At 45.2% G+C, this 27,001-nt stretch overlaps 11 non-coding genes across 11 annotated transcripts; all 11 read right to left on the reverse strand.

The window, feature by feature from the left end:
- Window positions 1–1,475: 1,475 nt before the first annotated feature.
- On the reverse strand, window positions 1,476–1,563 carry trnay-gua (transfer RNA tyrosine (anticodon GUA)). The gene is given in 2 exon segments: window positions 1,476–1,511; window positions 1,527–1,563. It is a non-coding gene; the product is annotated as a tRNA-Tyr (tRNA).
- A 1,166-nt stretch (window positions 1,564–2,729) lies between these two features.
- On the reverse strand, window positions 2,730–2,817 carry trnay-gua (transfer RNA tyrosine (anticodon GUA)). Its single transcript is given in 2 exon segments — window positions 2,730–2,765; window positions 2,781–2,817. It is a non-coding gene; the product is annotated as a tRNA-Tyr (tRNA).
- Window positions 2,818–5,237: 2,420 nt separating this feature from the next.
- trnay-gua (transfer RNA tyrosine (anticodon GUA)) lies at window positions 5,238–5,325 on the reverse strand. Its single transcript is given in 2 exon segments — window positions 5,238–5,273; window positions 5,289–5,325. It is a non-coding gene; the product is annotated as a tRNA-Tyr (tRNA).
- Window positions 5,326–7,745: 2,420 nt separating this feature from the next.
- On the reverse strand, window positions 7,746–7,833 carry trnay-gua (transfer RNA tyrosine (anticodon GUA)). The gene is given in 2 exon segments: window positions 7,746–7,781; window positions 7,797–7,833. It is a non-coding gene; the product is annotated as a tRNA-Tyr (tRNA).
- A 2,421-nt stretch (window positions 7,834–10,254) lies between these two features.
- Window positions 10,255–10,342, reverse strand: trnay-gua (transfer RNA tyrosine (anticodon GUA)). Its single transcript is given in 2 exon segments — window positions 10,255–10,290; window positions 10,306–10,342. It is a non-coding gene; the product is annotated as a tRNA-Tyr (tRNA).
- Window positions 10,343–12,762: 2,420 nt separating this feature from the next.
- Window positions 12,763–12,850, reverse strand: trnay-gua (transfer RNA tyrosine (anticodon GUA)). The gene is given in 2 exon segments: window positions 12,763–12,798; window positions 12,814–12,850. It is a non-coding gene; the product is annotated as a tRNA-Tyr (tRNA).
- Window positions 12,851–15,270: 2,420 nt separating this feature from the next.
- Window positions 15,271–15,358, reverse strand: trnay-gua (transfer RNA tyrosine (anticodon GUA)). The gene is given in 2 exon segments: window positions 15,271–15,306; window positions 15,322–15,358. It is a non-coding gene; the product is annotated as a tRNA-Tyr (tRNA).
- Window positions 15,359–17,778: 2,420 nt separating this feature from the next.
- On the reverse strand, window positions 17,779–17,866 carry trnay-gua (transfer RNA tyrosine (anticodon GUA)). The gene is given in 2 exon segments: window positions 17,779–17,814; window positions 17,830–17,866. It is a non-coding gene; the product is annotated as a tRNA-Tyr (tRNA).
- Window positions 17,867–20,286: 2,420 nt separating this feature from the next.
- trnay-gua (transfer RNA tyrosine (anticodon GUA)) lies at window positions 20,287–20,374 on the reverse strand. Its single transcript is given in 2 exon segments — window positions 20,287–20,322; window positions 20,338–20,374. It is a non-coding gene; the product is annotated as a tRNA-Tyr (tRNA).
- A 2,420-nt stretch (window positions 20,375–22,794) lies between these two features.
- Window positions 22,795–22,882, reverse strand: trnay-gua (transfer RNA tyrosine (anticodon GUA)). The gene is given in 2 exon segments: window positions 22,795–22,830; window positions 22,846–22,882. It is a non-coding gene; the product is annotated as a tRNA-Tyr (tRNA).
- A 3,674-nt stretch (window positions 22,883–26,556) lies between these two features.
- trnay-gua (transfer RNA tyrosine (anticodon GUA)) lies at window positions 26,557–26,644 on the reverse strand. The gene is given in 2 exon segments: window positions 26,557–26,592; window positions 26,608–26,644. It is a non-coding gene; the product is annotated as a tRNA-Tyr (tRNA).
- Between the last annotated feature and the right edge of the window lie 357 nt (window positions 26,645–27,001).

The following is a 27,001-nucleotide window of genomic DNA, read 5'->3' on the forward strand; positions in this document are numbered from 1 at the left end:
GGGAGTTTGGATGCATTGTAGTCAAAGGAATACCCTGGTGGCCAGCAGGTGCCGAAGAGAATGCAAAGAGCCAGGTACTGGACGTTTTGAAAAATGAAAAGAAGAGCTGCTGCGCCTGTAGATGAATATGCAAAGGAGTAATGTAAAGAGAAAAGTTTGAATGGGTGTCATGTGTTTAGTTGCGCTTGGAATGTTTTTTGTTGAAAAAGGGAAGGGGAGCTTCCTTCGAGCCAGAATTGAACCAGTGACCTAAGGAAGCCAGTTTGAATGATCTACAGTTCTCCGCTCTACCAGCTGAGTTATCGAAGAAAAGGCCGCATGCAGTTGTTCTTTTCTGGTTATTTCCCACATGCCATTAGCGATTTGACGCTTCATCTCACTCTGCATTTTGCTGCTATGTGAGACTTTGAGCCATTAACAGAACTCCATAGGAGGAGTCTGTGCTACTTTCAATTAAACGTTTCATGATGCAAACTGCAGATCAAAGCTTTCCCTCCTCCTTGCATTGCAATTTCAGACAAACACTCAATTCTGCCTTCGTGAACCTTGCAAATGCACCTATTTGCTCACTTTGTCTGTAAGGCCATTCAGGAGATGCCCTCACATGTCAGTGAGCTGAGTGACTGGCTTTCTATTTGAAAGACATTCATTCAACCTCAGAGATAGGGGCAGATCATGCACACATTTAATTTCCTTAATTGCCTCGGCTGGGCATCTTTGACGCTTGCTAAAATTCAATAACCTTCATAGTTGCAACTGTCTGTAAATTTTAAACTCCCTCCAATTTGTGTGCAACAGCACATTCTTAACTTGGAGCTCTGTGACCTGGCCAAAAGAAGTGGTGAGCTTGACTGGTAATAGGAAGAGAATAATGGACTGCCTCTCACAATAAAACCGCAGGGTCTAGGAGTTGAAGTAATTCACTGCATCGTGGCACAACGCACAATGACTTGCTTCACTGGATACGCTGCACACCTATCTCCATGTGTCTCGGAGATCAGCAGGGAAGTCCTGCTAGTGTCAGCCTGCTGCCCACATACAGTAGACACTTGTCTCCATCAGCAAGTCCACAAAGCAACGGGTGAACTTCATCTGAAGGGATTTCAATTTAGATGATGACAGTAGCAGCCGAGAGTGCAATGATGTGGATCGAATTAGACACGAGCTGAAAGTTGCTGCTGGGATGACTGTGCAGGGGCAATGAGGAGGTGTGTCCGACTGACAGATGTCTACTTGTACTTTGAATTGTGTTCTGGTAGTTTGGATGCATTGTAGTGAAAGGAATACCCTGGTGGCCAGCAGGTGCCGAAGAGAATGCAAAGATCCAGGTTCTGGGCGTTTTGAAAAATGAAAAGAAGGGCTGCTGCACCTGTAGATGAATATGCGAAGGAGTAATGTAAAGAGAAGAGTTTGAATGGGTGTCATGCGTTTAGTTGCGCTTGGAATGTTGTTTGTTGAAAAAGGGAAGGGGAGCTTCCTTCGAGCCGGAATTGAACCAGCGACCTAAGGATGTCAGTATGAATGATCTACAGTCCTCTGCTCTACCAGCTGAGTTATCGAAGGAGAGGCCACATGCAGTTGTTCTTTTCTGGTTATTTCTCAAATGCCATTAGCGATTTGACGCTTCATCTCACTCTGCATGTTGCTGCTATGTGAGACTTTGAGCCATTAACAGAACTCCATAGCAAGAGTCTGTGCTACTTTCAATGAAACGTTTCATGATGCAAACTGCAGATCAAAGCTTTCCCTCCTCCTTGCATTGCAATTTCAGACAAACACTCAATTCTGCCTCAGCGAACCTTGCAAATGCACCTATTTGCTGACTTTGTCTGGAAGGCCATTCAGGAGATGCCCTCACATGTCAGTGAGATGAGTGACTGACTTTCTATTTGAAAGACATTCATTCAACCTCAGAGATAGGGGCAGAACATGCACACATTTAATTTCCTTATATGCCACGGCTGTGCATCTTTGACGCTTTCTAAAATTCAATAATCTTCATAGTTGCAACTGTCTGTAAATTTTAATCTCCCTCCAATTTGTGTGCAGCAGCACATTCTTAACTTGGAGCTCTGTGACCTGGCCAAAAGAAGAGGTGAGCTTGACTGGTAATAGGAATAGAATAATGGACTGCCTCTCACAATAAAAGCGCAGGGTCTAGAAGTTGATGTAATTCACTGCATCATGGCACAACGCACAATGACTTGCTTCACTGGCTACGCTGCACACCTATCTCCAAGTGGCTCGGAGATCAGCAGGGAAGTCCTGCTAGTGTCAGCCTGCTGCCCAAATACAGTAGACGCTTGTCTCCATCAGCAAGTCCTCAAAGCAACGGGTGAGCTTCATCTGAAGGGATTTCAATTCGGAGGATGACAGAAGCAGCCAAGAGTGCAATGATATGGATTGAATTAGACACGAGCTGAAAGTTGCTGCTGGGATGACTGTGCAGGGGCAGTGAGCTGGTGTATCCGACTGACAGATGTCTACTTGTACTTTGAATTGTGTTCTGGGAGTTTGGATGCATTGTAGTCAAAGGAATACCCTGGTGGCCAGCAGGTGCCGAAGAGAATGCAAAGATCCAGGTTCTGGGCGTTTTGAAAAATGAAAAGAAGGGCTGCTGCACCTGTAGATGAATATGCGAAGGAGTAATGTAAAGAGAAGAGTTTGAATGGGTGTCATGCGTTTAGTTGCGCTTGGAATGTTGTTTGTTGAAAAAGGGAAGGGGAGCTTCCTTCGAGCCGGAATTGAACCAGCGACCTAAGGATGTCAGTTTGAATGATCTACAGTCCTCCGCTCTACCAGCTGAGCTATCGAAGGAGAGGCCACGTGCAGTTGTTCTTTTCTGGTTATTTCTCACATGCCATTAGCGATTTGACGCTTCATCTCACTCTGCATGTTGCTGCTATGTGAGACTTTGAGCCATTAACAGAACTCCATAGCAAGAGTCTGTGCTACTTTCAATGAAACGTTTCATGATGCAAACTGCAGATCAAAGCTTTCCCTCCTCCTTGCATTGCAATTTCAGACAAACACTCAATTCTGCCATAGCGAACCTTGCAAATGCACCTATTTGCTGACTTTGTCTGGAAGGCCATTCAGGAGATGCCCTCACATGTCAGTGAGCTGAGTGACTGACTTTCCATTTGAAAGACATTCAATCAACCTCAGAGATAGGGGCAGATCATGCACACATTTAATTTCCTTAATTGCCTCGGCTGTGCATCTTTGACGCTTGCTAAAATTCAATAATCTTCATAGTTGCAACTGTCTGTAAATTTTAAACTCCCTCCAATTTGTGTGCAACAGCACATTATAAACTTGGAGCTGTGTGACCTGGCCAAAAGAAGAGATGAGCTTGACTGGTAATAGGAATAGAATAATGGACTGCCTCTCACAATAAAAGCGCAGGGTCTAGAAGTTGATGTAATTCACTGCATCATGGCACAACGCACAATGACTTGCTTCACTGGCTACGCTGCACGCCTATCTCCAAGTGGCTCGGAGATCAGCAGGGAAGTCCTGCTAGTGTCAGCCTGCTGTCCACATACAGTAGACGCTTGTCTCCATCAGCAAGTCTTCAAAGCAACGGGTGAGCTTCATCTGAAGGGATTTCAATTTGGAGGATGACAGAAGCAGCCAAGAGTGCAATGATATGGATTGAATTAGACACGAGCTGAAAGTTGCTGCTGGGATGACTGTGCAGGGGCAGTGAGGAGGTGTGTCCGACTGACAGATTTCTACTTGTACTTTGAATTGTGTTCTGGGAGTTTGGATGCATTGTAGCCAAAGGAATACCCTGGTGGCCAGCAGGTGCCGAAGAGAATGCAAAGAGCCAGGTTCTGGGCGTTTTGAAAAATGAAAAGAAGGGCTGCTGCGCCTGTAGATGAATATGCAAAGGAGTATTGTAAAGAGAAGAGTTTGAATGGGTGTCATGTGTTTAGTTGCGCTTGGAATGTTTTTTGTTGAAAAAGGGAAGGGGAGCTTCCTTCGAGCCAGAATTGAACCAGTGACCTAGGGATATCAGTTTGAATGATCTACAGTCCTCCGCTCTACCAGCTGAGCTATCGAAGGAGAGGTCGCATGCAGGTGTTCTTTTCTGGTTATTTCCCACATGCCATTAGCGATTTGACGCTTCATCTCACTCTGCATGTTGCTGCTATGTGAGACTTTGAGCCATTAACAGAACTCCATAGCAGGAGTCTGTGCTACTTTCAATTCAACGTTTCATGATGCAAACTGCAGATCAAAGCTTTCCCTCCTCCTTGCATTGCAATTTCAGACAAACACTCAATTCTGCCTTAGCGAACCTTGCAAATGCACCTATTTGCTGACTTTGTCTGGAAGGCCATTCAGGAGAACCCCTTAGACGTCAGTGAGCTGAGTGACTGACTTTCTATTTGAAAGACATTCATTCAACCTCAGAGATAGGGGCAGATCATGCACACATTTAATTTCCTTAATTGCCTCGGCTGTGCATCTTTGACGCTTGCTAAAATTCAATAATCTTCATAGTTGCAACTGTCTGTAAATTTTAATCTCCCTCCAATTTGTGTGCAACAGCACATTCTTAACTTGGAGCTGTGTGACCTGGCCAAAAGAAGTGGTGAGCTTGACTGGTAATAGGAATAGAATTATGGACTGCCTCTCACAATAAAAGCGCAGGGTCTAGAAGGTGAAGTAATTCACAGCATCATGGCACAACGCACAATGACTTGCTTCACTGGATACGCTGCACACCTATCTCCATGTGTCTCGGAGATCAGCAGGGAAGTCCTGCTAGTGTCAGCCTGCTGCCCACATACAGTAGACGCTTGTCTCCATCAGCAAGTCCTCAAAGCAACGGGTGAGCTTCATTTGAAGGGATTTCAATTTAGATGATGATAGTAGCAGCCGAAAGTGCAATGATGTGGATTGAATTAGACACGAGCTGAAAGTTGCTGCTGGGATGACTGTGCAGGGGCAATGAGGAGGTGTGTCCGACTGACAGATGTCTACTTGTACTTTGAATTGTGTTCTGGGAGTTTGGATGCATTGTAGTGAAAGGAATACCCTGGTGGCCAGCAGGTGCCGAAGAGAATGCAAAGATCCAGGTTCTGGGCGTTTTGAAAAATGAAAAGAAGGGCTGCTGCACCTGTAGATGAATATGCGAAGGAGTAATGTAAAGAGAAGAGTTTGAATGGGTGTCATGCGTTTAGTTGCGCTTGGAATGTTGTTTGTTGAAAAAGGGAAGGGGAGCTTCCTTCGAGCCGGAATTGAACCAGCGACCTAAGGATGTCAGTTTGAATGATCTACAGTTCTCCGCTCTACCAGCTGAGCTATCGAAGGAGAGGCCACGTGCAGTTGTTCTTTTCTGGTTATTTCTCACATGCCATTAGCGATTTGACGCTTCATCTCACTCTGCATGTTGCTGCTATGTGAGACTTTGAGCCATTAACAGAACTCCATAGCAAGAGTCTGTGCTACTTTCAATGAAACGTTTCATGATGCAAACTGCAGATCAAAGCTTTCCCTCCTCCTTGCATTGCAATTTCAGACAAACACTCAATTCTGCCATAGCGAACCTTGCAAATGCACCTATTTGCTGACTTTGTCTGGAAGGCCATTCAGGAGATGCCCTCACATGTCAGTGAGCTGAGTGACTGACTTTCCATTTGAAAGACATTCAATCAACCTCAGAGATAGGGGCAGATCATGCACACATTTAATTTCCTTAATTGCCTCGGCTGTGCATCTTTGACGCTTGCTAAAATTCAATAATCTTCATAGTTGCAACTGTCTGTAAATTTTAAACTCCCTCCAATTTGTGTGCAACAGCACATTATAAACTTGGAGCTGTGTGACCTGGCCAAAAGAAGAGATGAGCTTGACTGGTAATAGGAATAGAATAATGGACTGCCTCTCACAATAAAAGCGCAGGGTCTAGAAGTTGATGTAATTCACTGCATCATGGCACAACGCACAATGACTTGCTTCACTGGCTACGCTGCACGCCTATCTCCAAGTGGCTCGGAGATCAGCAGGGAAGTCCTGCTAGTGTCAGCCTGCTGTCCACATACAGTAGACGCTTGTCTCCATCAGCAAGTCTTCAAAGCAACGGGTGAGCTTCATCTGAAGGGATTTCAATTTGGAGGATGACAGAAGCAGCCAAGAGTGCAATGATATGGATTGAATTAGACACGAGCTGAAAGTTGCTGCTGGGATGACTGTGCAGGGGCAGTGAGGAGGTGTGTCCGACTGACAGATTTCTACTTGTACTTTGAATTGTGTTCTGGGAGTTTGGATGCATTGTAGCCAAAGGAATACCCTGGTGGCCAGCAGGTGCCGAAGAGAATGCAAAGAGCCAGGTTCTGGGCGTTTTGAAAAATGAAAAGAAGGGCTGCTGCGCCTGTAGATGAATATGCAAAGGAGTATTGTAAAGAGAAGAGTTTGAATGGGTGTCATGTGTTTAGTTGCGCTTGGAATGTTTTTTGTTGAAAAAGGGAAGGGGAGCTTCCTTCGAGCCAGAATTGAACCAGTGACCTAGGAATATCAGTTTGAATGATCTACAGTCCTCCGCTCTACCAGCTGAGCTATCGAAGGAGAGGTCGCATGCAGGTGTTCTTTTCTGGTTATTTCCCACATGCCATTAGCGATTTGACGCTTCATCTCACTCTGCATGTTGCTGCTATGTGAGACTTTGAGCCATTAACAGAACTCCATAGCAGGAGTCTGTGCTACTTTCAATTCAACGTTTCATGATGCAAACTGCAGATCAAAGCTTTCCCTCCTCCTTGCATTGCAATTTCAGACAAACACTCAATTCTGCCTTAGCGAACCTTGCAAATGCACCTATTTGCTGACTTTGTCTGGAAGGCCATTCAGGAGAACCCCTTAGACGTCAGTGAGCTGAGTGACTGACTTTCTATTTGAAAGACATTCATTCAACCTCAGAGATAGGGGCAGATCATGCACACATTTAATTTCCTTAATTGCCTCGGCTGTGCATCTTTGACGCTTGCTAAAATTCAATAATCTTCATAGTTGCAACTGTCTGTAAATTTTAATCTCCCTCCAATTTGTGTGCAACAGCACATTCTTAACTTGGAGCTGTGTGACCTGGCCAAAAGAAGTGGTGAGCTTGACTGGTAATAGGAATAGAATTATGGACTGCCTCTCACAATAAAAGCGCAGGGTCTAGAAGGTGAAGTAATTCACAGCATCATGGCACAACGCACAATGACTTGCTTCACTGGATACGCTGCACACCTATCTCCATGTGTCTCGGAGATCAGCAGGGAAGTCCTGCTAGTGTCAGCCTGCTGCCCACATACAGTAGACGCTTGTCTCCATCAGCAAGTCCTCAAAGCAACGGGTGAGCTTCATTTGAAGGGATTTCAATTTAGATGATGACAGTAGCAGCCGAAAGTGCAATGATGTGGATTGAATTAGACACGAGCTGAAAGTTGCTGCTGGGATGACTGTGCAGGGGCAATGAGGAGGTGTGTCCGACTGACAGATGTCTACTTGTACTTTGAATTGTGTTCTGGGAGTTTGGATGCATTGTAGTGAAAGGAATACCCTGGTGGCCAGCAGGTGCCGAAGAGAATGCAAAGATCCAGGTTCTGGGCGTTTTGAAAAATGAAAAGAAGGGCTGCTGCACCTGTAGATGAATATGCGAAGGAGTAATGTAAAGAGAAGAGTTTGAATGGGTGTCATGCGTTTAGTTGCGCTTGGAATGTTGTTTGTTGAAAAAGGGAAGGGGAGCTTCCTTCGAGCCGGAATTGAACCAGCGACCTAAGGATGTCAGTTTGAATGATCTACAGTCCTCCGCTCTACCAGCTTAGCTATCGAAGGAGAGGCCACATGCAGTTGTTCTTTTCTGGTTATTTCTCACATGCCATTAGCGATTTGACGCTTCATCTCACTCTGCATGTTGCTGCTATGTGAGACTTTGAGCCATTAACAGAACTCCATGGCAAGAGTCTGTGCTACTTTCAATGAAACGTTTCATGATGCAAAACTGCAGATCAAAGCTTTCCCTCCTCCTTGCATTGCAATTTCAGACAAACACTCAATTCTGCCATAGCGAACCTTGCAAATGCACCTATTTGCTGACTTTGTCTGGAAGGCCATTCAGGAGATGCCCTCACATGTCAGTGAGCTGAGTGACTGACTTTCCATTTGAAAGACATTCAATCAACCTCAGAGATAGGGGCAGATCATGCACACATTTAATTTCCTTAATTGCCTCGGCTGTGCATCTTTGACGCTTGCTAAAATTCAATAATCTTCATAGTTGCAACTGTCTGTAAATTTTAAACTCCCTCCAATTTGTGTGCAACAGCACATTATAAACTTGGAGCTGTGTGACCTGGCCAAAAGAAGAGATGAGCTTGACTGGTAAAAGGAATAGAATAATGGACTGCCTCTCACAATAAAAGCGCAGGGTCTAGAAGTTGATGTAATTCACTGCATCATGGCACAACGCACAATGACTTGCTTCACTGGCTACGCTGCACGCCTATCTCCAAGTGGCTCGGAGATCAGCAGGGAAGTCCTGCTAGTGTCAGCCTGCTGCCCAAATACAGTAGACGCTTGTCTCCATCAGCAAGTCTTCAAAGCAACGGGTGAGCTTCATCTGAAGGGATTTCAATTCGGATGATGTCAGAAGCAGCCAAGAGTGCAATGATATGGATTGAATTAGACACGAGCTGAAAGTTGCTGCTGGGATGACTGTGCAGGGGCAGTGAGGAGGTGTGTCCGACTGACAGATTTCTACTTGTACTTTGAATTGTGTTCTGGGAGTTTGGATGCATTGTAGCCAAAGGAATACCCTGGTGGCCAGCAGGTGCCGAAGAGAATGCAAAGAGCCAGGTTCTGGGCGTTTTGAAAAATGAAAAGAAGGGCTGCTGCGCCTGTAGATGAATATGCAAAGGAGTATTGTAAAGAGAAGAGTTTGAATGGGTGTCATGTGTTTAGTTGCGCTTGGAATGTTTTTTGTTGAAAAAGGGAAGGGGAGCTTCCTTCGAGCCAGAATTGAACCAGTGACCTAGGGATATCAGTTTGAATGATCTACAGTCCTCCGCTCTACCAGCTGAGCTATCGAAGGAGAGGTCGCATGCAGGTGTTCTTTTCTGGTTATTTCCCACATGCCATTAGCGATTTGACGCTTCATCTCACTCTGCATGTTGCTGCTATGTGAGACTTTGAGCCATTAACAGAACTCCATAGCAGGAGTCTGTGCTACTTTCAATTCAACGTTTCATGATGCAAACTGCAGATCAAAGCTTTCCCTCCTCCTTGCATTGCAATTTCAGACAAACACTCAATTCTGCCTTAGCGAACCTTGCAAATGCACCTATTTGCTGACTTTGTCTGGAAGGCCATTCAGGAGAACCCCTTAGACGTCAGTGAGCTGAGTGACTGACTTTCTATTTGAAAGACATTCATTCAACCTCAGAGATAGGGGCAGATCATGCACACATTTAATTTCCTTAATTGCCTCGGCTGTGCATCTTTGACGCTTGCTAAAATTCAATAATCTTCATAGTTGCAACTGTCTGTAAATTTTAATCTCCCTCCAATTTGTGTGCAACAGCACATTCTTAACTTGGAGCTGTGTGACCTGGCCAAAAGAAGTGGTGAGCTTGACTGGTAATAGGAATAGAATTATGGACTGCCTCTCACAATAAAAGCGCAGGGTCTAGAAGGTGAAGTAATTCACAGCATCATGGCACAACGCACAATGACTTGCTTCACTGGATACGCTGCACACCTATCTCCATGTGTCTCGGAGATCAGCAGGGAAGTCCTGCTAGTGTCAGCCTGCTGCCCACATACAGTAGACGCTTGTCTCCATCAGCAAGTCCTCAAAGCAACGGGTGAGCTTCATCTGAAGGGATTTCAATTCGCCTGATGACAGTAGCAGCCGAAAGTGCAATGATGTGGATTGAATTAGACACGAGCTGAAAGTTGCTGCTGGGATGACTGTGCAGGGGCAATGAGGAGGTGTGTCCGACTGACAGATGTCTACTTGTACTTTGAATTGTGTTCTGGGAGTTTGGATGCATTGTAGTGAAAGGAATACCCTGGTGGCCAGCAGGTGCCGAAGAGAATGCAAAGATCCAGGTTCTGGGCGTTTTGAAAAATGAAAAGAAGGGCTGCTGCACCTGTAGATGAATATGCGAAGGAGTAATGTAAAGAGAAGAGTTTGAATGGGTGTCATGCGTTTAGTTGCGCTTGGAATGTTGTTTGTTGAAAAAGGGAAGGGGAGCTTCCTTCGAGCCGGAATTGAACCAGCGACCTAAGGATGTCAGTTTGAATGATCTACAGTCCTCCGCTCTACCAGCTGAGCTATCGAAGGAGAGGCCACGTACAGTTGTTCTTTTCTGGTTATTTCTCACATGCCATTAGCGATTTGACGCTTCATCTCACTCTGCATGTTGCTGCTATGTGAGACTTTGAGCCATTAACAGAACTCCATGGCAAGAGTCTGTGCTACTTTCAATGAAACGTTTCATGATGCAAACTGCAGATCAAAGCTTTCCCTCCTCCTTGCATTGCAATTTAGGACAAACACTCAATTCTGCCACAGCGAACCTTGCAAATGCACCTATTTGCTGACTTTGTCTGGAAGGCCATTCAGGAGATGCCCTCACATGTCAGTGAGCTGAGTGACTGACTTTCCATTTGAAAGACATTCAATCAACCTCAGAGATAGGGGCAGATCATGCACACATTTAATTTCCTTAATTGCCTCGGCTGTGCATCTTTGACGCTTGCTAAAATTCAATAATCTTCATAGTTGCAACTGTCTGTAAATTTTAAACTCCCTCCAATTTGTGTGCAACAGCACATTATAAACTTGGAGCTGTGTGACCTGGCCAAAAGAAGAGATGAGCTTGACTGGTAATAGGAATAGAATAATGGACTGCCTCTCACAATAAAAGCGCAGGGTCTAGAAGTTGATGTAATTCACTGCATCATGGCACAACGCACAATGACTTGCTTCACTGGCTACGCTGCACGCCTATCTCCAAGTGGCTCGGAGATCAGCAGGGAAGTCCTGCTAGTGTCAGCCTGCTGCCCAAATACAGTAGACGCTTGTCTCCATCAGCAAGTCTTCAAAGCAACGGGTGAGCTTCATCTGAAGGGATTTCAATTCGCCTGATGACAGAAGCAGCCAAGAGTGCAATGATATGGATTGAATTAGACACGAGCTGAAAGTTGCTGCTGGGATGACTGTGCAGGGGCAGTGAGGAGGTGTGTCCGACTGACAGATTTCTACTTGTACTTTGAATTGTGTTCTGGGAGTTTGGATGCATTGTAGCCAAAGGAATACCCTGGTGGCCAGCAGGTGCCGAAGAGAATGCAAAGAGCCAGGTTCTGGGCGTTTTGAAAAATGAAAAGAAGGGCTGCTGCGCCTGTAGATGAATATGCAAAGGAGTATTGTAAAGAGAAGAGTTTGAATGGGTGTCATGTGTTTAGTTGCGCTTGGAATGTTTTTTGTTGAAAAAGGGAAGGGGAGCTTCCTTCGAGCCAGAATTGAACCAGTGACCTAGGGATATCAGTTTGAATGATCTACAGTCCTCCGCTCTACCAGCTGAGCTATCGAAGGAGAGGTCGCATGCAGGTGTTCTTTTCTGGTTATTTCCCACATGCCATTAGCGATTTGACGCTTCATCTCACTCTGCATGTTGCTGCTATGTGAGACTTTGAGCCATTAACAGAACTCCATAGCAGGAGTCTGTGCTACTTTCAATTCAACGTTTCATGATGCAAACTGCAGATCAAAGCTTTCCCTCCTCCTTGCATTGCAATTTCAGACAAACACTCAATTCTGCCTTAGCGAACCTTGCAAATGCACCTATTTGCTGACTTTGTCTGGAAGGCCATTCAGGAGAACCCCTTAGACGTCAGTGAGCTGAGTGACTGACTTTCTATTTGAAAGACATTCATTCAACCTCAGAGATAGGGGCAGATCATGCACACATTTAATTTCCTTAATTGCCTCGGCTGTGCATCTTTGACGCTTGCTAAAATTCAATAATCTTCATAGTTGCAACTGTCTGTAAATTTTAATCTCCCTCCAATTTGTGTGCAACAGCACATTCTTAACTTGGAGCTGTGTGACCTGGCCAAAAGAAGTGGTGAGCTTGACTGGTAATAGGAATAGAATTATGGACTGCCTCTCACAATAAAAGCGCAGGGTCTAGAAGGTGAAGTAATTCACAGCATCATGGCACAACGCACAATGACTTGCTTCACTGGATACGCTGCACACCTATCTCCATGTGTCTCGGAGATCAGCAGGGAAGTCCTGCTAGTGTCAGCCTGCTGCCCACATACAGTAGACGCTTGTCTCCATCAGCAAGTCCTCAAAGCAACGGGTGAGCTTCATTTGAAGGGATTTCAATTTAGATGATGACAGTAGCAGCCGAAAGTGCAATGATGTGGATTGAATTAGACACGAGCTGAAAGTTGCTGCTGGGATGACTGTGCAGGGGCAATGAGGAGGTGTGTCCGACTGACAGATGTCTACTTGTACTTTGAATTGTGTTCTGGGAGTTTGGATGCATTGTAGTGAAAGGAATACCCTGGTGGCCAGCAGGTGCCGAAGAGAATGCAAAGATCCAGGTTCTGGGCGTTTTGAAAAATGAAAAGAAGGGCTGCTGCACCTGTAGATGAATATGCGAAGGAGTAATGTAAAGAGAAGAGTTTGAATGCGTGTCATGCGTTTAGTTGCGCTTGGAATGTTGTTTGTTGAAAAAGGGAAGGGGAGCTTCCTTCGAGCCGGAATTGAACCAGCGACCTAAGAATGTCAGTTTGAATGATCTACAGTCCTCCGCTCTACCAGCTGAGCTATCGAAGGAGAGGCCACGTGCAGCTGTTCTTTTCTGGTTATTTCTCACATGCCATTAGCGATTTGACGCTTCATCTCACTCTGCATGTTGCTGCTATGTGAGACTTTGAGCCATTAACAGAACTCCATAGCAAGAGTCTGTGCTACTTTCAATGAAACGTTTCATGATGCAAACTGCAGATCAAAGCTTTCCCTCCTGCTTGCATTGCAATTTCAGACAAACACTCAATTCTGCCTTAGCGAACCTTGCAAATGCACCTATTTGCTGACTTTGTCTGGAAGGCCATTCAGGAGATGCCCTCACATGTCAGTGAGCTGAGTGACTGACTTTCCATTTGAAAGACATTCAATCAACCTCAGAGATAGGGGCAGATCATGCACACATTTAATTTCCTTAATTGCCTCGGCTGTGCATCTTTGACGCTTGCTAAAATTCAATAATCTTCATAGTTGCAACTGTCTGTAAATTTTAAACTCCCTCCAATTTGTGTGCAACAGCACATTATAAACTTGGAGCTGTGTGACCTGGCCAAAAGAAGAGATGAGCTTGACTGGTAATAGGAATAGAATAATGGACTGCCTCTCACAATAAAAGCGCAGGGTCTAGAAGTTGATGTAATTCACTGCATCATGGCACAACGCACAATGACTTGCTTCACTGGCTACGCTGCACGCCTATCTCCAAGTGGCTCGGAGATCAGCAGGGAAGTCCTGCTAGTGTCAGCCTGCTGCCCAAATACAGTAGACGCTTGTCTCCATCAGCAAGTCTTCAAAGCAACGGGTGAGCTTCATCTGAAGGGATTTCAATTCGCATGATGACAGAAGCAGCCAAGAGTGCAATGATATGGATTGAATTAGACACGAGCTGAAAGTTGCTGCTGGGATGACTGTGCAGGGGCAGTGAGGAGGTGTGTCCGACTGACAGATTTCTACTTGTACTTTGAATTGTGTTCTGGGAGTTTGGATGCATTGTAGCCAAAGGAATACCCTGGTGGCCAGCAGGTGCCGAAGAGAATGCAAAGAGCCAGGTTCTGGGCGTTTTGAAAAATGAAAAGAAGGGCTGCTGCGCCTGTAGATGAATATGCAAAGGAGTATTGTAAAGAGAAGAGTTTGAATGGGTGTCATGTGTTTAGTTGCGCTTGGAATGTTTTTTGTTGAAAAAGGGAAGGGGAGCTTCCTTCGAGCCAGAATTGAACCAGTGACCTAGGGATATCAGTTTGAATGATCTACAGTCCTCCGCTCTACCAGCTGAGCTATCGAAGGAGAGGTCGCATGCAGGTGTTCTTTTCTGGTTATTTCCCACATGCCATTAGCGATTTGACGCTTCATCTCACTCTGCATGTTGCTGCTATGTGAGACTTTGAGCCATTAACAGAACTCCATAGCAGGAGTCTGTGCTACTTTCAATTCAACGTTTCATGATGCAAACTGCAGATCAAAGCTTTCCCTCCTCCTTGCATTGCAATTTCAGACAAACACTCAATTCTGCCTTAGCGAACCTTGCAAATGCACCTATTTGCTGACTTTGTCTGGAAGGCCATTCAGGAGAACCCCTTAGACGTCAGTGAGCTGAGTGACTGACTTTCTATTTGAAAGACATTCATTCAACCTCAGAGATAGGGGCAGATCATGCACACATTTAATTTCCTTAATTGCCTCGGCTGTGCATCTTTGACGCTTGCTAAAATTCAATAATCTTCATAGTTGCAACTGTCTGTAAATTTTAATCTCCCTCCAATTTGTGTGCAACAGCACATTCTTAACTTGGAGTTGTGTGACCTGGCCAAAAGAAGTGGTGAGCTTGACTGGTAATAGGAATAGAATTATGGACTGCCTCTCACAATAAAAGCGCAGGGTCTAGAAGGTGAAGTAATTCACAGCATCATGGCACAACGCACAATGACTTGCTTCACTGGATACGCTGCACACCTATCTCCATGTGTCTCGGAGATCAGCAGGGAAGTCCTGCTAGTGTCAGCCTGCTGCCCACATACAGTAGACGCTTGTCTCCATCAGCAAGTCCTCAAAGCAACGGGTGAGCTTCATTTGAAGGGATTTCAATTTAGATGATGACAGTAGCAGCCGAAAGTGCAACGATGTGGATTGAATTAGACACGAGCTGAAAGTTGCTGCTGGGATGACTGTGCAGGGGCAATGAGGAGGTGTGTCCGACTGACAGATGTCTACTTGTACTTTGAATTGTGTTCTGGGAGTTTGGATGCATTGTAGTGAAAGGAATACCCTGGTGGCCAGCAGGTGCCGAAGAGAATGCAAAGATCCAGGTTCTGGGCGTTTTGAAAAATGAAAAGAAGGGCTGCTGCACCTGTAGATGAATATGCGAAGGAGTAATGTAAAGAGAAGAGTTTGAATGCGTGTCATGCGTTTAGTTGCGCTTGGAATGTTGTTTGTTGAAAAAGGGAAGGGGAGCTTCCTTCGTGCCGGAATTGAACCAGCGACCTAAGGATGTCAGTTTGAATGATCTACAGTCCTCCGCTCTACCAGCTAAGCTATCGAAGGAGAGGCCACGTGAAGTTGTTCTTTTCTGGTTATTTCTCACATGCCATTAGCGATTTGACGCTTCATCTCACTCTGCATGTTGCTGCTATGTGAGACTTTGAGCCATTAACAGAACTCCATAGCAAGAGTCTGTGCTACTTTCAATTCAACGTTTCATGATGCAAACTGCAGATCAAAGCTTTCCCTCCTCCTTGCATTGCAATTTCAGACAAACACTCAATTCTGCCATAGCGAACCTTGCAAATGCACCTATTTGCTGACTTTGTCTGGAAGGCCATTCAGGAGATGCCCTCACATGTCAGTGAGCTGAGTGACTGACTTTCCATTTGAAAGACATTCAATCATCCTCAGAGATAGGGGCAGATCATGCACACATTTAATTTCCTTAATTGCCTCGGCTGTGCATCTTTGACGCTTGCTAAAATTCAATAATCTTCATAGTTGCAACTGTCTGTAAATTTTAAACTCCCTCCAATTTGTGTGCAACAGCACATTATAAACTTGGAGCTGTGTGACCTGGCCAAAAGAAGAGATGAGCTTGACTGGTAATAGGAATAGAATAATGGACTGCCTCTCACAATAAAAGCGCAGGGTCTAGAAGTTGATGTAATTCACTGCATCATGGCACAACGCACAATGACTTGCTTCACTGGCTACGCTGCACGCCTATCTCCAAGTGGCTCGGAGATCAGCAGGGAAGTCTTGCTAGTGTCAGCCTGCTGCCCAAATACAGTAGACGCTTGTCTCCATCAGCAAGTCTTCAAAGCAACGGGTGAGCTTCATCTGAAGGGATTTCAATTCGCATGATGACAGAAGCAGCCAAGAGTGCAATGATATGGATTGAATTAGACACGAGCTGAAAGTTGCTGCTGGGATGACTGTGCAGGGGCAGTGAGGAGGTGTGTCCGACTGACAGATTTCTACTTGTACTTTGAATTGTGTTCTGGGAGTTTGGATGCATTGTAGCCAAAGGAATACCCTGGTGGCCAGCAGGTGCCGAAGAGAATGCAAAGAGCCAGGTTCTGGGCGTTTTGAAAAATGAAAAGAAGGGCTGCTGCGCCTGTAGATGAATATGCGAAGGAGTAATGTAAAGAGAAGAGTTTGAATGGGTGTCATGTGTTTAGTTGCGCTTGGAATGTTTTTTGTTGAAAAAGGGAAGGGGAGCTTCCTTCGAGCCAGAATTAAACCAGTGACCTAGGGATATCAGTTTGAATGATCTACAGTCCTCCGCTCTACCAGCTGAGCTATCGAAGGAGAGGTCGCATGCAGGTGTTCTTTTCTGGTTATTTCCCACATGCCATTAGCGATTTGACGCTTCATCTCACTCTGCATGTTGCTGCTATGTGAGACTTTGAGCCATTAACAGAACTCCATAGCAGGAGTCTGTGCTACTTTCAATTCAACGTTTCATGATGCAAACTGCAGATCAAAGCTTTCCCTCCTCCTTGCATTGCAATTTCAGACAAACACTCAATTCTGCCTTAGCGAACCTTGCAAATGCACCTATTTGCTGACTTTGTCTGGAAGGCCATTCAGGAGAACCCCTTAGACGTCAGTGAGCTGAGTGACTGACTTTCTATTTGAAAGACATTCATTCAACCTCAGAGATAGGGGCAGATCATGCACACATTTAATTTCCTTAATTGCCTCGGCTGTGCATCTTTGACGCTTGCTAAAATTCAATAATCTTCATAGTTGCAACTGTCTGTAAATTTTAATCTCTATCCAATTTGTGTGCAACAGCACATTCTTAACTTGGAGCTGTGTGACCTGGCCAAAAGAAGTGGTGAGCTTGACTGGTAATAGGAATAGAATTATGGACTGCCTCTCACAATAAAAGCGCAGGGTCTAGAAGGTGAAGTAATTCACAGCATCATGGCACAACGCAAAATGACTTGCTTCACTGGATACGCTGCACACCTATCTCCATGTGTCTCGGAGATCAGCAGGGAAGTCCTGCTAGTGTCAGCCTGCTGCCCACATACAGTAGACGCTTGTCTCCATCAGCAAGTCCTCAAAGCAACGGGTGAGCTTCATTTGAAGGGATTTCAATTTAGATGATGACAGTAGCAGCCGAAAGTGCAACGATGTGGATTGAATTAGACACGAGCTGAAAGTTGCTGCTGGGATGACTGTGCAGGGGCAATGAGGAGGTGTGTCCGACTGACAGATGTCTACTTGTACTTTGAATTGTGTTCTGGGAGTTTGGATGCATTGTAGTGAAAGGAATACCCTGGTGGCCAGCAGGTGCCGAAGAGAATGCAAAGATCCAGGTTCTGGGCGTTTTGAAAAATGAAAAGAAGGGCTGCTGCACCTGTAGATGAATATGCGAAGGAGTAATGTAAAGAGAAGAGTTTGAATGCGTGTCATGCGTTTAGTTGCGCTTGGAATGTTGTTTGTTGAAAAAGGGAAGGGGAGCTTCCTTCGAGCCGGAATTGAACCAGCGACCTAAGGATGTCAGTTTTAATGATCTACAGTCCTCCGCTCTACCAGCTAAGCTATCGAAGGAGAGGCCACGTGAAGTTGTTCTTTTCTGGTTATTTCTCACATGCCATTAGCGATTTGACGCTTCATCTCACTCTGCATGTTGCTGCTATGTGAGACTTTGAGCCATTAACAGAACTCCATAGCAAGAGTCTGTGCTACTTTCAATTCAACGTTTCATGATGCAAACTGCAGATCAAAGCTTTCCCTCCTCCTTGCATTGCAATTTCAGACAAACACTCAATTCTGCCATAGCGAACCTTGCAAATGCACCTATTTGCTGACTTTGTCTGGAAGGCCATTCAGGAGATGCCCTCACATGTCAGTGAGCTGAGTGACTGACTTTCCATTTGAAAGACATTCAATCAACCTCAGAGATAGGGGCAGATCATGCACACATTTAATTTCCTTAATTGCCTCGGCTGTGCATCTTTGACGCTTGCTAAAATTCAATAATCTTCATAGTTGCAACTGTCTGTAAATTTTAAACTCCCTCCAATTTGTGTGCAACAGCACATTATAAACTTGGAGCTGTGTGACCTGGCCAAAAGAAGAGATGAGCTTGACTGGTAATAGGAATAGAATAATGGACTGCCTCTCACAATAAAAGCGCAGGGTCTAGAAGTTGATGTAATTCACTGCATCATGGCACAACGCACAATGACTTGCTTCACTGGCTACGCTGCACGCCTATCTCCAAGTGGCTCGGAGATCAGCAGGGAAGTCCTGCTAGTGTCAGCCTGCTGCCCAAATACAGTAGACGCTTGTCTCCATCAGCAAGTCTTCAAAGCAACGGGTGAGCTTCATCTGAAGGGATTTCAATTCGCATGATGACAGAAGCAGCCAAGAGTGCAATGATATGGATTGAATTAGACACGAGCTGAAAGTTGCTGCTGGGATGACTGTGCAGGGGCAGTGAGGAGGTGTGTCCGACTGACAGATTTCTACTTGTACTTTGAATTGTGTTCTGGGAGTTTGGATGCATTGTAGCCAAAGGAATACCCTGGTGGCCAGCAGGTGCCGAAGAGAATGCAAAGAGCCAGGTTCTGGGCGTTTTGAAAAATGAAAAGAAGGGCTGCTGCGCCTGTAGATGAATATGCGAAGGAGTAATGTAAAGAGAAGAGTTTGAATGGGTGTCATGTGTTTAGTTGCGCTTGGAATGTTTTTTGTTGAAAAAGGGAAGGGGAGCTTCCTTCAAGCCAGAATTGAACCAGTGACCTAGGGATATCAGTTTGAATGATCTACAGTCCTCCGCTCTACCAGCTGAGCTATCGAAGGAGAGGTCGCATGCAGGTGTTCTTTTCTGGTTATTTCCCACATGCCATTAGCGATTTGACGCTTCATCTCACTCTGCATGTTGCTGCTATGTGAGACTTTGAGCCATTAACAGAACTCCATAGCAGGAGTCTGTGCTACTTTCAATTCAACGTTTCATGATGCAAACTGCAGATCAAAGCTTTCCCTCCTCCTTGCATTGCAATTTCAGACAAACACTCAATTCTGCCTGAGCGAACCTTGCAAATGCACCTATTTGCTGACTTTGTCTGGAAGGCCATTCAGGAGAACCCCTTAGACGTCAGTGAGCTGAGTGACTGACTTTCTATTTGAAAGACATTCATTCAACCTCAGAGATAGGGGCAGATCATGCACACATTTAATTTCCTTAATTGCCTCGGCTGTGCATCTTTGACGCTTGCTAAAATTCAATAATCTTCATAGTTGCAACTGTCTGTAAATTTTAATCTCTATCCAATTTGTGTGCAACAGCACATTCTTAACTTGGAGCTGTGTGACCTGGCCAAAAGAAGTGGTGAGCTTGACTGGTAATAGGAATAGAATTATGGACTGCCTCTCACAATAAAAGCGCAGGGTCTAGAAGGTGAAGTAATTCACAGCATCATGGCACAACGCAAAATGACTTGCTTCACTGGATACGCTGCACACCTATCTCCATGTGTCTCGGAGATCAGCAGGGAAGTCCTGCTAGTGTCAGCCTGCTGCCCACATACAGTAGACGCTTGTCTCCATCAGCAAGTCCTCAAAGCAACGGGTGAGCTTCATTTGAAGGGATTTCAATTTAGATGATGACAGTAGCAGCCGAAAGTGCAACGATGTGGATTGAATTAGACACGAGCTGAAAGTTGCTGCTGGGATGACTGTGCAGGGGCAATGAGGAGGTGTGTCCGACTGACAGATGTCTACTTGTACTTTGAATTGTGTTCTGGGAGTTTGGATGCATTGTAGTGAAAGGAATACCCTGGTGGCCAGCAGGTGCCGAAGAGAATGCAAAGATCCAGGTTCTGGGCGTTTTGAAAAATGAAAAGAAGGGCTGCTGCACCTGTAGATGAATATGCGAAGGAGTAATGTAAAGAGAAGAGTTTGAATGCGTGTCATGCGTTTAGTTGCGCTTGGAATGTTGTTTGTTGAAAAAGGGAAGGGGAGCTTCCTTCAAGCCGGAATTGAACCAGCGACCTAAGGATGTCAGTTTGAATGATCTACAGTCCTCCGCTCTACCAGCTAAGCTATCGAAGGAGAGGCCACGTGAAGTTGTTCTTTTCTGGTTATTTCTCACATGCCATTAGCGATTTGACGCTTCATCTCACTCTGCATGTTGCTGCTATGTGAGACTTTGAGCCATTAACAGAACTCCATAGCAAGAGTCTGTGCTACTTTCAATGAAACGTTTCATGATGCAAACTGCAGATCAAAGCTTTCCCTCCTCCTTGCATTGCAATTTCAGACAAACACTCAATTCTGCCATAGCGAACCTTGCAAATGCACCTATTTGCTGACTTTGTCTGGAAGGCCATTCAGGAGATGCCCTCACATGTCAGTGAGCTGAGTGACTGACTTTCCATTTGAAAGACATTCAATCAACCTCAGAGATAGGGGCAGATCATGCACACATTTAATTTCCTTAATTGCCTCGGCTGTGCATCTTTGACGCTTGCTAAAATTCAATAATCTTCATAGTTGCAACTGTCTGTAAATTTTAAACTCCCTCCAATTTGTGTGCAACAGCACATTATAAACTTGGAGCTGTGTGACCTGGCCAAAAGAAGAGATGAGCTTGACTGGTAATAGGAATAGAATAATGGACTGCCTCTCACAATAAAAGCGCAGGGTCTAGAAGTTGATGTAATTCACTGCATCATGGCACAACGCACAATGACTTGCTTCACTGGCTACGCTGCACGCCTATCTCCAAGTGGCTCGGAGATCAGCAGGGAAGTCCTGCTAGTGTCAGCCTGCTGCCCAAATACAGTAGACGCTTGTCTCCATCAGCAAGTCTTCAAAGCAACGGGTGAGCTTCATCTGAAGGGATTTCAATTCGCATGATGACAGAAGCAGCCAAGAGTGCAATGATATGGATTGAATTAGACACGAGCTGAAAGTTGCTGCTGGGATGACTGTGCAGGGGCAGTGAGGAGGTGTGTCCGACTGACAGATTTCTACTTGTACTTTGAATTGTGTTCTGGGAGTTTGGATGCATTGTAGCCAAAGGAATACCCTGGTGGCCAGCAGGTGCCGAAGAGAATGCAAAGAGCCAGGTTCTGGGCGTTTTGAAAAATGAAAAGAAGGGCTGCTGCGCCTGTAGATGAATATGCGAAGGAGTAATGTAAAGAGAAGAGTTTGAATGGGTGTCATGTGTTTAGTTGCGCTTGGAATGTTTTTTGTTGAAAAAGGGAAGGGGAGCTTCCTTCGAGCCAGAATTGAACCAGTGACCTAGGGATATCAGTTTGAATGATCTACAGTCCTCCGCTCTACCAGCTGAGCTATCGAAGGAGAGGTCGCATGCAGGTGTTCTTTTCTGGTTATTTCCCACATGCCATTAGCGATTTGACGCTTCATCTCACTCTGCATGTTGCTGCTATGTGAGACTTTGAGCCATTAACAGAACTCCATAGCAGGAGTCTGTGCTACTTTCAATTCAACGTTTCATGATGCAAACTGCAGATCAAAGCTTTCCCTCCTCCTTGCATTGCAATTTCAGACAAACACTCAATTCTGCCTTAGCGAACCTTGCAAATGCACCTATTTGCTGACTTTGTCTGGAAGGCCATTCAGGAGAACCCCTTAGACGTCAGTGAGCTGAGTGACTGACTTTCTATTTGAAAGACATTCATTCAACCTCAGAGATAGGGGCAGATCATGCACACATTTAATTTCCTTAATTGCCTCGGCTGTGCATCTTTGACGCTTGCTAAAATTCAATAATCTTCATAGTTGCAACTGTCTGTAAATTTTAATCTCTATCCAATTTGTGTGCAACAGCACATTCTTAACTTGGAGCTGTGTGACCTGGCCAAAAGAAGTGGTGAGCTTGACTGGTAATAGGAATAGAATTATGGACTGCCTCTCACAATAAAAGCGCAGGGTCTAGAAGGTGAAGTAATTCACAGCATCATGGCACAACGCAAAATGACTTGCTTCACTGGATACGCTGCACACCTATCTCCATGTGTCTCGGAGATCAGCAGGGAAGTCCTGCTAGTGTCAGCCTGCTGCCCACATACAGTAGACGCTTGTCTCCATCAGCAAGTCCTCAAAGCAACGGGTGAGCTTCATTTGAAGGGATTTCAATTTAGATGATGACAGTAGCAGCCGAAAGTGCAATGATGTGGATTGAATTAGACACGAGCTGAAAGTTGCTGCTGGGATGACTGTGCAGGGGCAATGAGGAGGTGTGTCCGACTGACAGATGTCTACTTGTACTTTGAATTGTGTTCTGGGAGTTTGGATGCATTGTAGTGAAAGGAATACCCTGGTGGCCAGCAGGTGCCGAAGAGAATGCAAAGATCCAGGTTCTGGGCGTTTTGAAAAATGAAAAGAAGGGCTGCTGCACCTGTAGATGAATATGCGAAGGAGTAATGTAAAGAGAAGAGTTTGAATGCGTGTCATGCGTTTAGTTGCGCTTGGAATGTTGTTTGTTGAAAAAGGGAAGGGGAGCTTCCTTCGAGCCGGAATTGAACCAGCGACCTAAGGATGTCAGTTTGAATGATTTACAGTCCTCCGCTCTACCAGCTGAGCTATCGAAGGAGAGGTCGCATGCAGGTGTTCTTTTCTGGTTATTTCCCACATGCCATTAGCGATTTGACGCTTCATCTCACTCTGCATGTTGCTGCTATGTGAGACTTTGAGCCATTAACAGAACTCCATAGCAGGAGTCTGTGCTACTTTCAATTCAACGTTTCATGATGCAAACTGCAGATCAAAGCTTTCCCTCCTCCTTGCATTGCAATTTCAGACAAACACTCAATTCTGCCTTAGCGAACCTTGCAAATGCACCTATTTGCTGACTTTGTCTGGAAGGCCATTCAGGAGAACCCCTTAGACGTCAGTGAGCTGAGTGACTGACTTTCTATTTGAAAGACATTCATTCAACCTCAGAGATAGGGGCAGATCATGCACACATTTAATTTCCTTAATTGCCTCGGCTGTGCATCTTTGACGCTTGCTAAAATTCAATAATCTTCATAGTTGCAACTGTCTGTAAATTTTAATCTCCCTCCAATTTGTGTGCAACAGCACATTCTTAACTTGGAGCTGTGTGACCTGGCCAAAAGAAGTGGTGAGCTTGACTGGTAATAGGAATAGAATAATGGACTGCCTCTCACAATAAAAGCGCAGGGTCTAGAAGGTGAAGTAATTCACAGCATCATGGCACAACGCACAATGACTTGCTTCACTGGATACGCTGCACACCTATCTCCATGTGTCTCGGAGATCAGCAGGGAAGTCCTGCTAGTGTCAGCCTGCTGCCCACATACAGTAGACGCTTGTCTCCATCAGCAAGTCCTCAAAGCAACGGGTGAGCTTCATTTGAAAGGATTTCAATTTAGATGATGACAGTAGCAGCCGAAAGTGCAATGATGTGGATTGAATTAGACACGAGCTGAAAGTTGCTGCTGGGATGACTGTGCAGGGGCAATGAGGAGGTGTGTCCGACTGACAGATGTCTACTTGTGCTTTGAATTGTGTTCTGGGAGTTTGGATGCATTGTAGTGAAAGGAATACCCAGGTGGCCAGCAGGTGCCGAAGAGAATGCAAAGATCCAGGTTCTGGGCGTTTTGAAAAATGAAAAGAAGGGCTGCTGCACCTGTAGATGAATATGCGAAGGAGTAATGTAAAGAGAAGAGTTTGAATGCGTGTCATGCGTTTAGTTGCGCTTGGAATGTTGTTTGTTGACAAAGGGAAGGGGAGCTTCCTTCGAGCCAGAATTGTACCAGCGACTTAAGGATGTCAGTTTGAATGATCTACAGTCCTCCGCTCTACCAGCTGAGCTATCGAAGGAGAGGCCACGTGCAGTTGTTCTTTTCTGGTTATTTCTCACATGCCATTAGCGATTTGACGCTTCATCTCACTCTGCATGTTGCTGCTATGTGAGACTTTGAGCTATTAACAGAACTCCATAGCAAGAGTCTGTGCTACTTTCAATTCAACGTTTCATGATGCAAACTGCAGATCAAAGCTTTCCCTCCTCCTTGCATTGCAATTTCAGACAAACACTCAATTCTGCCATAGCGAACCTTGCAAATGCACCTATTTGCTGACTTTGTCTGGAAGGCCATTCAGGAGATGCCCTCACATGTCAGTGAGCTGAGTGACTGACTTTCCATTTGAAAGACATTCAATCAACCTCAGAGATAGGGGCAGATCATGCACACATTTAATTTCCTTAATTGCCTCGGCTGTGCATCTTTGACGCTTGCTAAAATTCAATAATCTTCATAGTTGCAACTGTCTGTAAATTTTAAACTCCCTCCAATTTGTGTGCAACAGCACATTATAAACTTGGAGCTGTGTGACCTGGCCAAAAGAAGAGATGAGCTTGACTGGTAATAGGAATAGAATAATGGACTGCCTCTCACAATAAAAGCGCAGGGTCTAGAAGTTGATGTAATTCACTGCATCATGGCACAACGCACAATGACTTGCTTCACTGGCTACGCTGCACGCCTATCTCCAAGTGGCTCGGAGATCAGCAGGGAAGTCCTGCTAGTGTCAGCCTGCTGCCCAAATACAGTAGACGCTTGTCTCCATCAGCAAGTCTTCAAAGCAACGGGTGAGCTTCATCTGAAGGGATTTCAATTCGCATGATGACAGAAGCAGCCAAGAGTGCAATGATATGGATTGAATTAGACACGAGCTGAAAGTTGCTGCTGGGATGACTGTGCAGGGGCAGTGAGGAGGTGTGTCCGACTGACAGATTTCTACTTGTACTTTGAATTGTGTTCTGGGAGTTTGGATGCATTGTAGCCAAAGGAATACCCTGGTGGCCAGCAGGTGCCGAAGAGAATGCAAAGAGCCAGGTTCTGGGCGTTTTGAAAAATGAAAAGAAGGGCTGCTGCGCCTGTAGATGAATATGCGAAGGAGTAATGTAAAGAGAAGAGTTTGAATGGGTGTCATGTGTTTAGTTGCGCTTGGAATGTTTTTTGTTGAAAAAGGGAAGGGGAGCTTCCTTCGAGCCAGAATTAAACCAGTGACCTAGGGATATCAGTTTGAATGATCTACAGTCCTCCGCTCTACCAGCTGAGCTATCGAAGGAGAGGTCGCATGCAGGTGTTCTTTTCTGGTTATTTCCCACATGCCATTAGCGATTTGACGCTTCATCTCACTCTGCATGTTGCTGCTATGTGAGACTTTGAGCCATTAACAGAACTCCATAGCAGGAGTCTGTGCTACTTTCAATTCAACGTTTCATGATGCAAACTGCAGATCAAAGCTTTCCCTCCTCCTTGCATTGCAATTTCAGACAAACACTCAATTCTGCCTTAGCGAACCTTGCAAATGCACCTATTTGCTGACTTTGTCTGGAAGGCCATTCAGGAGAACCCCTTAGACGTCAGTGAGCTGAGTGACTGACTTTCTATTTGAAAGACATTCATTCAACCTCAGAGATAGGGGCAGATCATGCACACATTTAATTTCCTTAATTGCCTCGGCTGTGCATCTTTGACGCTTGCTAAAATTCAATAATCTTCATAGTTGCAACTGTCTGTAAATTTTAATCTCTATCCAATTTGTGTGCAACAGCACATTCTTAACTTGGAGCTGTGTGACCTGGCCAAAAGAAGTGGTGAGCTTGACTGGTAATAGGAATAGAATTATGGACTGCCTCTCACAATAAAAGCGCAGGGTCTAGAAGGTGAAGTAATTCACAGCATCATGGCACAACGCAAAATGACTTGCTTCACTGGATACGCTGCACACCTATCTCCATGTGTCTCGGAGATCAGCAGGGAAGTCCTGCTAGTGTCAGCCTGCTGCCCACATACAGTAGACGCTTGTCTCCATCAGCAAGTCCTCAAAGCAACGGGTGAGCTTTATTTGAAGGGATTTCAATTTAGATGATGACAGTAGCAGCCGAAAGTGCAACGATGTGGATTGAATTAGACACGAGCTGAAAGTTGCTGCTGGGATGACTGTGCAGGGGCAATGAGGAGGTGTGTCCGACTGACAGATGTCTACTTGTACTTTGAATTGTGTTCTGGGAGTTTGGATGCATTGTAGTGAAAGGAATACCCTGGTGGCCAGCAGGTGCCGAAGAGAATGCAAAGATCCAGGTTCTGGGCGTTTTGAAAAATGAAAAGAAGGGCTGCTGCACCTGTAGATGAATATGCGAAGGAGTAATGTAAAGAGAAGAGTTTGAATGCGTGTCATGCGTTTAGTTGCGCTTGGAATGTTGTTTGTTGAAAAAGGGAAGGGGAGCTTCCTTCAAGCCAGAATTGAACCAGCGACCTAAGGATGTCAGTTTGAATGATCTACAGTCCTCCGCTCTACCAGCTAAGCTATCGAAGGAGAGGCCACGTGAAGTTGTTCTTTTCTGGTTATTTCTCACATGCCATTAGCGATTTGACGCTTCATCTCACTCTGCATGTTGCTGCTATGTGAGACTTTGAGCCATTAACAGAACTCCATAGCAAGAGTCTGTGCTACTTTCAATGAAACGTTTCATGATGCAAACTGCAGATCAAAGCTTTCCCTCCTCCTTGCATTGCAATTTCAGACAAACACTCAATTCTGCCATAGCGAACCTTGCAAATGCACCTATTTGCTGACTTTGTCTGGAAGGCCATTCAGGAGATGCCCTCACATGTCAGTGAGCTGAGTGACTGACTTTCCATTTGAAAGACATTCAATCAACCTCAGAGATAG

This window comes from Scyliorhinus torazame, unplaced genomic scaffold (genome assembly GCF_047496885.1).
Source record: "Scyliorhinus torazame isolate Kashiwa2021f unplaced genomic scaffold, sScyTor2.1 scaffold_1068, whole genome shotgun sequence".
Lineage (NCBI taxonomy): Eukaryota > Metazoa > Chordata > Chondrichthyes > Carcharhiniformes > Scyliorhinidae > Scyliorhinus > Scyliorhinus torazame.